The 12,434-nt window shown below is 37.1% G+C and overlaps 1 pseudogene; it reads right to left on the bottom strand.

Annotated features, from left to right (window-relative positions):
- Positions 1–3,387: 3,387 nt before the first annotated feature.
- On the bottom strand, positions 3,388–5,847 carry LOC132286301 (shikimate O-hydroxycinnamoyltransferase-like; annotated as a pseudogene).
- Between the last annotated feature and the right edge of the window lie 6,587 nt (positions 5,848–12,434).

Genomic DNA, 12,434 nt, shown 5'->3' on the forward strand with positions numbered 1-12,434 from the left:
GAGATGGAGGTTTCCTCTTGGAGAGGGAAGGGGGGGAAGGAGTGGAAGAAAGGGGTGAGAAAGACGAGCTATTCGCTTCCATGAGCGAAGAGAAAATTCTCTGTATTGAGGGTGCTCTGCAGACGTAGTTGGTGAATCAGGGATAGTAGGTGAGTTTGAATAGGCTATTGGAGTGGTGGGGCTGTGGAGTGGGTCAGCGGGGTTTGGGGGTGGCCTATGGTAGATTGGGCTAGGAATAATATCCATTGGGTTAAGTGTGGGCTAGGAGATGGCCAGTAAAAGGTGGGCTACCGTCTGGAATATTGGTCAGAAAAATATATGATGTGGGGGGTTTTGGGCTTGGTTTTAAAATAGAGATATAAGAAGAGGATCCATCACCTGGAGAATGAGATAAGATGTTGAGGACAAGTGGCAAATCCTTGTACAGAGAGAGAGGCGGTTGGCCTTAACCCATGTGCCACGTTCTGACAGAAACAGCTCCAACCACGTGATGATCGATGATGTCATTGCTGACGATCAGGGGAAGGGCAGGACGGACGTTTAACATGGGATGGATCTCTGGTGATGCCATATTTTCCGGCGAAGAAGACAATTCAGTGGCTGAAAGCTTAAAATCTTGGATAAAATTACCTGGATTGGCCTCACAGCGCATCCAAGGTCCATATGGAGAAAAATCAAACTGCCACTCCCCTTGGACTGAGCAAATAGTGAGAATATACCGTAATGAACCACAACGATAGCAAAAGGAAGTTAGTCGTTCATAACTGAAGGGGATCCAATGGATTTCACCAAGAATTCGAAGACGAGTTCTCCATTGAAGAGGTTTAGTAATATCAACAAGGACTCTAATATGTAGAAATCGGTCTCCTTGATCCTCTTTATCTCTGACTTCAATAGAATCAAAAGAATTAAAAGCCGTGTGAGCTACTCTGGAACCAATTTCAAGAGTGAGACCTTCCATTCAGCCAAAATAAGGAGGTATTTCTTGAAGTACCATGGGCTAGATGTGAAGATTCGTTGAGCATCGCCGGAAGAAGCAAAGAGAAACTGGAATTTATCGTTTGATAATTTGCAAATCTTTAGAGGGCATTTCCAGATCTCACTCATCACCTTCTTGAGAGCACTGAGAGAGGTTGGTTTATTGGTTAAGATCTTTGCGAAGAGGCTACAACGACAGTCGTGGATGCCAGATTGAAGATCCTATGGGGTTGTCTCAATGATTTCAGCCCCCTCAAGGGTTAGGGTAAATTCTTGTAGCTTAGAAGCAATATCCTCCATGGAGAGAGGATTCAAATAAAGGAAAGGAAAAACTGAGGAGAAAAGAAGAGGAAAAGGGAAGAAGAAGAAAGAAAGACTAATCGCCAGAGAAACAGTTTTCACACCCTAATTAAGCAAAGCTAGGGACGCCAGAACTAGGGACGCCAGAACTAGGTCTGGAAATTCTAAACACATAAAAATCACTTCTGATGGTTGCAGTCATTTACAATATGACACAAAGGTAAAAAAATTGAATATAAATAACACATTTGCTTTAATATGGAGTAGTAATTGGTTAGGATCACGTAATAATTTTTGAGTGAAGTGTTATCACCATACCACACCGTGTGCAAGTGAAAAAGGTATTTTCATCCATGAAAAAGAATCCTATATGGATAAATTTAATAAATTAACTTGTCAAAGTTATTGTATTTTCACAATTCAAAAGGTATGCAAGTTATTTTATATGGGTGTCTGAGATTAGCCACCAAAATTTTAATCTACATTATAAGTTTTATCTCAGTTTACTATCAACCAAACATTTCGTTTGAAGCAATTTTCTTTTTCTTTATTTCTTCATTTAAAAAAAAAATTAAAAAAATAAAAAAAAAAATCTTTCTACAAGATTGCCACTTTACCTTGATTTGTTACATTGAGTATAACTGTTCAAGTATAAACCCCCTATATAATTAAACCAACACAATTCGTCAGTTGGACAATCATGTTTGCCACCTTATGTTAGGATTTATATGTCCTGGCATAGCAAATTTTTATTTGGATTATAGTGACATATGTTCCTGACGTACTGAAATATTTATGATTTATACAATTGGTGAATTCAATGTATTATGTTTCAATTCATTATAAAATTAATAGTGTCTATTTGATTACAAAAGATATTTATATGTATGTGTGTGATGGCGATCAATGCATGATATATAAATAGTAATCATAAATGGTTCATAGTCGGTAATTATGGATGGACTCATAATTAATTAAGACTTGAACTGGATCCGTGTTAGGTTGAGATATATTGCGAGAGCCGTCGTATGCAATTGCTCCCTATCACCGTCATTGCATTTGACTCTTAAGCATAAGAGAAGTATAGACTCTTTTATTAATTAATAATTACTTTGATTTGTTCGGCGGATTCTTCGGGATCCTTAGATCGACATTTTGGGTAGTTATGTAATTAATAGTTAGAGGGTTATATTTTTGATATTTGCATCATTGCTACTTGTATTTATTTTGTATTGATTATGATTGATCACAAAGTAAATTCGAAGGCCTTCGTGTGTTTTTAGACAAAATGATTTATTATATATTTATTTATTTAAATTATTATTTTTGTCAAACAAATGTTTTATTATGATCAAGTCAGAAATAATCAAAGGTACCAAAATAAATATATTAATTAAGTAGTCGGATTGATGGCTATATCTATCCGATAACTAATTATGCATAGAGGGATCAAAGTGCAACATTGACTTAGAGATTATTTATTATTTAATTAGAGTTCAATTAATTTCTTTTAGTGGAGTAGAAATTAATTTATAAATTAATTGAATTGGGTTCATGGACCGAGCCAATTATTAATTCATTGTAACCAATAAAATAACAAGCCCAAAGGATTCTCATTCATAGCCCAACTTGATATTGGAATCCTATTAGATTTGAGACATGTGAATTAGAGATTGAGAAGGATTTATTGTTTCCTTATCCTTATGTTGCCTATATATATATATGGTCTATGTATATTTTAGGAGTGTTTTTTTTTTAGAAAAAGGAAAAGGAATATATTTTCTCTCTCTAGAAAATTAAGGTTAGTATTCTTATCTAATAGAAACTCCCACAAGCCTATTTTTCCAAGGTCGTTCATGGAGGCTTATGAGTGATTTCTAAAGGCAAAACAATTACCAAGAAGATTAAGATCCAAGGAGAAGACATCTTGCTAAGGGATCTACAATAAGTGATAACATTCATTTTAGAGGAAAGATTGAAAGGGTTACTCAGATCATTGATGTAAGTATTCAATCTGTTAATTGAATGATAAATCATATTTTATTTTTATATAAAATTTATCAAGATCTATGAATCAAAATCGCTCGAAAATTTTGTAAAACTAAACACATTTCCCAACACCTTAAACCACCAAAAAAATGACTTAAATCATTCCCTATAAAATCAAAGTTTCCATCAAACATATGCGCACCAAAACGTACCTTCATTACATGCAATCATAATTAATTACACAAATAAATCTTGAGTTACCCATCACCAGAAGGTTCAACAATACAAATACAATTTCAGATTTCTATTACAATGTAACAACCACAATTTAAATTGCAAAGATAACAACAGAAAAAGGGCAAAAAAAAAAAAAGGAAAAAGAAAAAAAATAGAAAACCATAAACAAGTAAAAAACAAATAAACTTGGAAAAGATCACAATCACCAAAGGAAAAAAATAAAATAAAACTTGCATCTTTGAAGCCGATCAGGTAGATATATAACCTGCACTGATTTATAATATTGATAAGAAACACATTCATATCTTCACTCACACATACTTTTTAGCCTACACTCACACTCAGGCTCAAGCTCGAAACATTCCCCTCCTTTTTTAGAATTGAAAGTTATACCCTCCACTTTGAGAAAGATTATACCATTGGACTACATGTCTTGCGGTATAACCAGCAACAGGTTGTAAGCTGGCTCATGTCTTTAAAAATCATACAATAATTCTTGGAAGGGTTTCATGTGCTGGGTTTGCAGCGATATTGTGATAGATAAGCTCCCATCATTAGTGGGACTGGGTAATACAAATGCTAATCCGTCATATGGAATCCAACCAGGTCCCATGAAAATTGGCTTGCCCCAGCCAAAATCTGCATCATGGACAGGCAGCTTAGCCCAACTGTTTACCCCGAGGTTGGGACACCTAAAAGTATGGGCAGAACGGACAACACCCCTTAGATCAGATTGGTGCTGCAATTCCAAGTAATCAAGAGCTGACCTTAAATACTGGTTGTCCATCCGCACTATTGCATCGTGAATTCGAGTGGCGGCATGAGAAAGTGGGTTGATTGAAATTCACCGGCTAGTGCAATAGTACTGGCATGGAAAATCACATTGCCAAAATAACCAGGTGGGAGTGGAGGTTGGAGCCTGGACCGTCCATCTACGGCAACGTACAACTTTGTTTCTCGATCGTCTGAGAGTCCACGTGCTTTGCATACACAACGCGCTTTGCATACACAACGCCACACATGACCTGCTAGGATTTCAAATGAGCTAAAACTAGCTATATTCCCATCTACCTTTGACTTGCCTTTGAGAATGTTGAGCTGGTCCCGGGTTAACTTGAAAATGGAAACAGCAGCTGATTGGGATTCAGTTGTTTGGAGAGAAGCTTTCATAGCGGGAGAGGGTTGGTATTCAATGTGGTGGAATGCAGGCTGGGGTTGGTCACGGGCAGCTACGAGGGTCCGGTCGATGAATGGCGGTATCTTGAGGTCTAGACCACGAGCCATGTCGGACCATGTGTTGATAAAGTGGAGACCAGAAGCACCGTCTGTCGCGCGATGTTGCATACCAACGCCAAGCGAAACACCACCACATTTGAAACGTGTGAGCTGTTAATTCAGAACCAAAACAAACAAAATATCATCATACTAAAACTAGCTAGCTCATATTTAATGAATATTGAGCAGAGACTCAAGAGTTGGACACAGCATGGGACCCCTGGATTTTTAATATTTATATTTTATACCCTAATTTTTAAAAAATTTATGAAAATGCCCCTCCTAAAATTACAATTTGACCCCACTGGATTCTTTTTTTTAGCATTTTGTACTTCAAATTTTGATAATTTATGAAAATGCCCCCACTAGAATTATAATTTGCCCCACTCATATTTTTTTTTTTCATTTTATACTTTAAATTTTTTAAAATTTATGAAAAATACTCTATTAAAATTACAAAAATAAACTCATCATATAATTTTATATCCATAAATTAAAAAGCAGCCCTTCCTCACAAAAATTTCTGGGTCAACATATCGATCAACTACAACTATCATCAGTGAATGATCCAAAAAATAGCAAGCTAGATTGCATGTTTTTCTTAATTTAGACTAATAATAGTAATATACCAAAACAAAAATGTACCTGCAACACTAGGAGAGGAAAGGATTCAATCCCACCAGAGTAATCAACAGCCGGAATGAGACACCAGAGTTTGGAAGTGGGTGCAAAGTCACCCAAATCATCCACGGTGGAGTCCGTCTTAGCCACCACGAAGAGTACACCGTCGCCGTTGCAGTAAATCTCGGTCCGGCCATCCTCATCCCTCCTAAATTGCCCGGCCACCGGGTAAAACGACATGAGAGCTCTGCTCAGGGAGCGTTTTAGCACTCCCGCGTCGAAGAAGTTACATGAACCGGTGGGCCTGTAGAAGTAGACACTCGGGGTGTGGAAGTTGGACGGCACCATATCCAAACTCGAGATCCACAGCCTCTGTGTCGAGGTATTCTCTGCCGGACGCACCATGGTTGACTCCCTCACCTTGATTTGCATCTTCTGTGCTGCATTTAGGGTTGCAACTTGGGCCGGTTAACCCAGCCCAGCCCAGCCCAGCCCCAACCCAGAAATTTTGCAATCTGGACAAACAATTCACAAATCGGGTTCATGTTCGGGTTGGGTTTTGTCAAATCGGGTTGGGCTCGGGCTCAACCCGAACCTAACCCAAAATTATTATTTTTTTTTTCTCTCCTTTCTCTCTCCTCTTTCTTCTTTCTCTTTCTCTCTCTGCCGTTGTCCCCAACATGAAAAAGGGACCTATCCGGCGATGTTGCTTCTTTCTGGCGATAGCGCCTACCTCCTCGCCTGAGATCTGGGTTTCCTCTCCCTCGCTCCGGCGATTTCGCCAGAGGACGGCCGTCTCTTTGAGACCTTCGCAGGGACCTCTCGACTCTCTGGTTCACTTCTCCGTCGTCATCTCCTTTATCAGTCACCGTCATCGTCGAGAAACTCTCACTGAAACTGTACAAGTCTGAAACCTCAGAGATGATATCATTTGTTGGTTTAATCACAGCCATTGGTTGGATCTTGGCTTCATCGACTTTAGGCAGCTTGTTGTTGGTGGGTTCGATCTGTGTAGAAATGGGTGGTTTCGGAATGTGTATCTCGGAGAGCACTTCTTTGACAGTTTCTTCTTCAGGTGGCGGCGGAAGAGGAGTTCTGCAGTTAGCATCAGATTCCGGCGAGTGGTGGTGATGATTTAGAGGGACCACATCTGGGTTTTAAAATAAATAAATAAAATTAACACTGAGATCTGAAAATATATGGGTTTTGAACTTCTGATTCTTGCAGATAGATCTGAAAATATATGGGTTTTGAACTTCTGATTCTTGTAGATTTTGTAGTTTGCAGTTGCAGAGAGAGAGAGTTGAGAATGAGACCTGCGATTGTGGAGGCTAAAATGATTTGTCCTAAAATTTTGTTGTTTTTTAATAATAATATAATTTGGATAAAAATAATAATACTAATAATAATATAATCAAATATATATAATATATCTCTATATATCTATATAATATATATAAATTTTCAAAAAAAAAAATTAATTAATTAATTTTTAAAAAAACTCAACCCGTCAACCCGACTCGACTGACCCGAAAATATTCGGGCTGGGTTTTACCATAACCCATGTTTGATTCAATTCGGGCTGGCCCAACCCAACCCGATTCGGGTTAAAGTTGGGTTGGGTCTGGGCTAGGTTGGGTCAGTCCGACTTGCAGCCCTAGCGGCATCTATGCTATCCTGCGCTCCAATCTAGCTAACATACATCGGGGACTGTCTCTGTTGCGAGGGCTCACCTGCAGCTTCCGAAGCAATTCAAGCGATCGTTACTAACTTGAGCTGGCGCTGGGTTGAATTGTTGAAATTTAATGGGTTGTCCAAAATTTGGAAATTTGTAATAAAAAACAGAAAAAAATAGTACGTGTACATGTGCTTTTACTTCATATATAGTATTTTGTGGGCAATAAATATATAGAAGGAAAACTGTACGTCTGAAATGAATGCCTTTGTCAGGCGCATGTGAGGAGAGATGAAGTCCAGAGAGAAGAGATGAAGTCCAGAAAGAAAATGCAATTAATAATTGGAGAGGGAAAGTCGGATTGGCGAGACGGTGACCATTGCTTCACTCACTCTCAGCCTCACATTTCTTGTCCTACAGAGTACAGACATCTATGGTTCATTATTGCACCTTTCCGAAAAGTATACGATATGCGGCTCTGGATTTTGATTTTTCCTTCCTGTTTTTTTCCTTGTGTGTGTCATGCATTTAAATCTTGGATAAAGTACACTCACACCTTATAATTAGTTTTCAAAAGGATAAAAGAAAAAATTAATTTTGTTTTTTATTACATTTTTATTTATTTATGTGACTTATGTGTTTTGTTGCTTAATTGATTAAGTGTTTAATTGAAATTGTTTGTTTGGTTTGCTTTAATTGGTTATTTATTTTGCTGTAATTATTTAATTGTGATTTAAATTTTATTTAACTTAATTGTTTATTTGTTTTAATTTAATTGGTTGATTAATTGATTGTGTAATTAAATTAGTTTTATTTACTTTAATTGTTATTTAGGGTTTTGTTTCTGAGTAGTCACGTTTTTAGCCGACTTAGAGTAGAATTAAATATTTTGTCAGTTGCATCCTTGTATTACAATTAGAACTAGGGTTAAGTTTTATAAGCCCATATATATACATGTATAATCTGTTAAGGGTCTTAGAACCCTATACACGTACTAGAGGTAGGGCAAAACAGAGAGAGGTTTAAGAGGGAAATAGAGAGGAAACCTAGGGTTTGGCAAAGGAGTGTTGGTTCGTGTGTTGAACCAAGGAGGAAACAGAGGAGTTGAGGACAGTAGGAGTCACCGGAGAATTTAGGAAGATGACCAGAGAATTTAGGAAGATAACGTAGAGGTTTTGAACCCAAACCTCAAAAGCAAGTTCTAATCCCATCTCTCTCCCTTTGACTTGTGTTCTTTGCATCTCTAGTATAATTCCAGGAGTAAATAAAGATCTAAAATCAATCTGGTTCGCATGCTTGCACTGTTTAATTAACATGTGTTCATGAACTGTAAATTGTTTGTTTTGCATTCTTTTTACATAATTTGTGAGTTAAATGATGTAAATTGATGGATAAAGAATCTCATTAGTTCTAAAACACATTGGGAACCCTTAAAATTAATCAGGTTCGCATGGTTGTCTACTTGAAACAGTATGTGTTTATGAATGGTTAAGTGATCCAGTTTAATTCTTTCTTGCATACTTCTTGTATTGATTGATGTTGGTCATTGATTAATGAATTTAATTAACTTTAGAACACACTAGGGCTTAATTTTAATTAGTAGAAATCATTGGAGTTAAGGACGGATCAAACTAGACGTCACCGGAGAAGACGTAGTTGAAGAGAAAAAGTAGAGAGGAAAGGAGGAAGTTGGAGGCGGCTCCAAAATATTTTGGAGCCGGCTCAAAGAGACTTGGAGGTGGCTCCAAGTGGTTTGGAGCCGGCTCCAAGTGGGTTGGAGGTGGCTCCCTTCATGCTTCTTCTAGTTTTTTATTTTCTGCATGTGTCTGGGCTACTGTGGTTGGGTTTTATGAATTCCAGATTTATTTAGGGGCTGTTCTAAGGTTGTTCAGTAGTGATTAAACTCATTTTAACATCTCAGAAGTTACGGTAACACAGAATAAATCCTAGGAAGCAAAGGTAGACCGGAGTAGGAGACTCTTCAGAAAGTTGCTGTTTTGGTTAGGATGTGAATGATGCAAGTTGCTCATATTTAATTTGCAATTGATTTATGGGATTTGAGGTTTAAATCATGGCATAGTGTTATAAAAAAAAAAATAAGTATGTCAGTTATGATAACTCTCCGTTATGCATAGGTAGGACTGGTTGAGAACACTTAAGGAAGTTTGTGTGATGACTTTGTTACAGACAATTCAAGTTGCTTATTTTTAAACTTAGTAATTGAATTAAGAAGTTTATGTTTAAATCATGAAACAGTGGTATGGGATTAAGCATATCAACTAACATAAATTCAGTTAATGCTTAATGCAAAACTAGTTGATGTTTACAATGAATTGTTTGTATCAACTTGTGGGATGTTGTGAGGTAATTATACTAAGCATGTTACTTCTGTTACTACTGTTATTATGCTTATTATGGGGTACAGAATGGTATTATTGGTTCTCTGCATTTTAAGTTGTTAGAGAATCAAGTACTGGATGTATTGAACAAGCATGCTAAGTATAGATTCTTGTTATGCCTATGATTGGATATGTTGATATTGATATATTTTATTGTCATTTATATTATCAACAATTGGATGGATGGTATTGTACTTGTTATGGATGGTATTGTACTTGTTATGGATGGGTTGATATTGAAATGTTTACTGTCATTTATATTATCAACACTAGATGGATGGATGAATGTATGCACCGGTATGAGACGGTGTTATATTAGGGGGATTAGCTCGTAAACGCTAAATCCTACCTACTCTGGATTAAGGAATGGATTAACTAAAAGTTAAATCCTATGGATTTGTAGTGTCATGGCAACAACTAGTTGAGCGGCACTACTATGGATTTTGATGGAATTTAAATATATTTTTATGGTGCCATGTTATGAGCCTGAGTCTCATAGTTATTGGCTAGAGAGCGTATATGCATTGGGATGCATAGCTGGCTATGATGGTTAGATGTGTACCCTACTAGGTCTGGGTAGTCGTGCCCACCACAGGTGCGTTTTGCATGATGCCTACTAGTCAGGTTAAGACAGGCCTGTAGTCCAGTGAGAGTCATGTAGCATGATTATATATATATATATATATATATATATATATATATATATATATATATATATATCTACGGACTATTAGTTATTGTTAAATTGGCTAGGATGTACATGCATATCGAGTCTCTGTTTAGATTGTAGTAGGATAGAACTTGTTCGTGGGTCTGACCCACTTCTATTTTTCAGGTGTTCGACAGTTCCAGTCGTAGACTTGATCGTATTAAGCAGAGACTGTTACTCACTCTTCCGACTACATAGGATGTTCTTTCTTATTTTAGTTTCGGTTTTTTTTAATTCTGTAAATTTATTTATCGTTTGGAATTATTAGGGGTCCACTAGGTGGATTCCCGAGTTGTAAAATTATTGAAGGATTCTTTCTAAGAAGGTTTTGGATAAGTGGATTTCAAGTATTTTAATTTCAAGTATTATGTTTAGTATTCTTTTCAGCTTTTAAACTTTTATTTATTAAATTCATTTTGTATTCCGTGTTTGTTTTATATATTAATTGTTTGGTATCCCTCGAATCTGTGCTCGAACTTGATCACCTGTGGCTCTAGAATCGAGGGGTATCACACACCTCCTGAGATATGAGGTAAAGACATGTAGAGGAAAGTTTGACAATTTTTAGACAATGACACCCCCTTGTGAAATTCATCATCCAAACAGAGCCTTAAAACATGTGAAAAGTCCACTTTACCCTTCATTATTTATTAATTTTAATTATAAAATATCAAAATACTTAAATGACCAACTTACCCTTCTCATCTCTCTCTCTTTCACCACCTCCAACCTTCATAGTCACCGCAAATGGGCATAGCATCTATTTTCCAATTGTGCACTAATAGGGTGAGCGTTGGATATTTCATTCCATTAAGAAACTAGTGGAGAAAAAACTTAACAGCCTACCCAACCCCTGTCCTCCTGCTACTTGTTTTATAGTTGTGTCTGTGGAAAAAGCTCTTTTTCAGGCCCCAAGTCTCACATCCCTTGGGTTGTAGAGGAAGGGATTCGCGCACAACACAAGAATTCATTTAGGTATCGAACCAATCTCAGACTTGTAAAGCAATTGAAAAATGCTCGATCGAAATCGTATAAATCAAAATTCAGTAAAACGTCTGATAGGGGGCTCACAGCCGGCACTCCCTGTGCCGCTGATCAATCTCGTTTACTCGCATCTATAATTGATCCATTTCACCCTCGACCTCTGTAATCACCACCCACTAAAGAAGACGTCGAAAAGGAGCTCTGCCACCGCCACTTCCTCGACCTCGCCGGAGCTCGGCCTCGGTTCAGGTGAACTCGGCCTCTGTGAATCCCTGTAACGGGAGATTGGTGATTTCAATGACGGCCAGAGATTTCAACGACGGCAAAGCTGTGTTCAATGGGTCAACGAACAGATCTGAGCATCTCGTGTAAAGCAATGTTCAAAGGGGCAAGAAGAAAACTGACTTTTCTTGAGAGACAATGGAATCAACTACATTGATAACGTCACAGACATCCTACAAGCCTGGAATCGACCGGTTGGATATTGATACTACTAGCAGTATCGAGCAAGGGCTCCAAACTATATATATATATATATATATATATATATATATAATTATCCTTGCGTGTATGTGGATATATATGTATGTATCTGTATATACATATATATATATATATTATACATATGTGTGTATATAAGAAAGAAAAAGAAAAAATGGAAGGATAAAGAAGTGGTGTGGTGGAATTAGTGCCGGCTCGGTTGGTGTTGGGGGTGGCGAGGAGGAAGAGAGAACGGAGAGAAGACAGAAATGTGAAGTCTATAAATAGAGGATAGAAAGGTCATTTCAACATTCAAATTAGTCAATATAAAAGTCAAAGGGCAAAAATGTCAATTCATTATAATTGGGGTGTCTTTGGTAGTTGTATCAAACTTGAGGGGGTGTCTTTGTCCCAAAATAGGATAAATTGCATCTGTGTGTCCTTTTAACAAACCTCAGGGGGTATTAGTGTACTTTACACTTAAATCTTCTAACCGATTTCTCTGATCTAGTCTAAATAAGAAATGTGAAATATATATTTTATAATTAGTTAATTTTATTGTCAAAACAAGTTTGATTGAGTTGTAAGTTTGATTTTACAATTCAAGTTTAAGATCAGAAGTGGAACTGAAGAGTTATTTGTGATCAAGAGTCTCATAACTATGATGAGGTAAGAACAACATCTTAGGAAGTTAAGTTAGAAGATTTGGACACTTACATATATTGTATGTTTTTAAAAAAATGCACGTTGCCAAAATTTTTCTAAGTGTTTAAACCTTCAGTTCAGG

Source organism: Cornus florida, unplaced genomic scaffold (assembly GCF_030987335.1).
Source record: "Cornus florida cultivar Cherokee Brave unplaced genomic scaffold, ASM3098733v1 CherokeeBrave_3.0.0_Hap2_Chr11, whole genome shotgun sequence".
NCBI lineage: Eukaryota > Viridiplantae > Streptophyta > Magnoliopsida > Cornales > Cornaceae > Cornus > Cornus florida.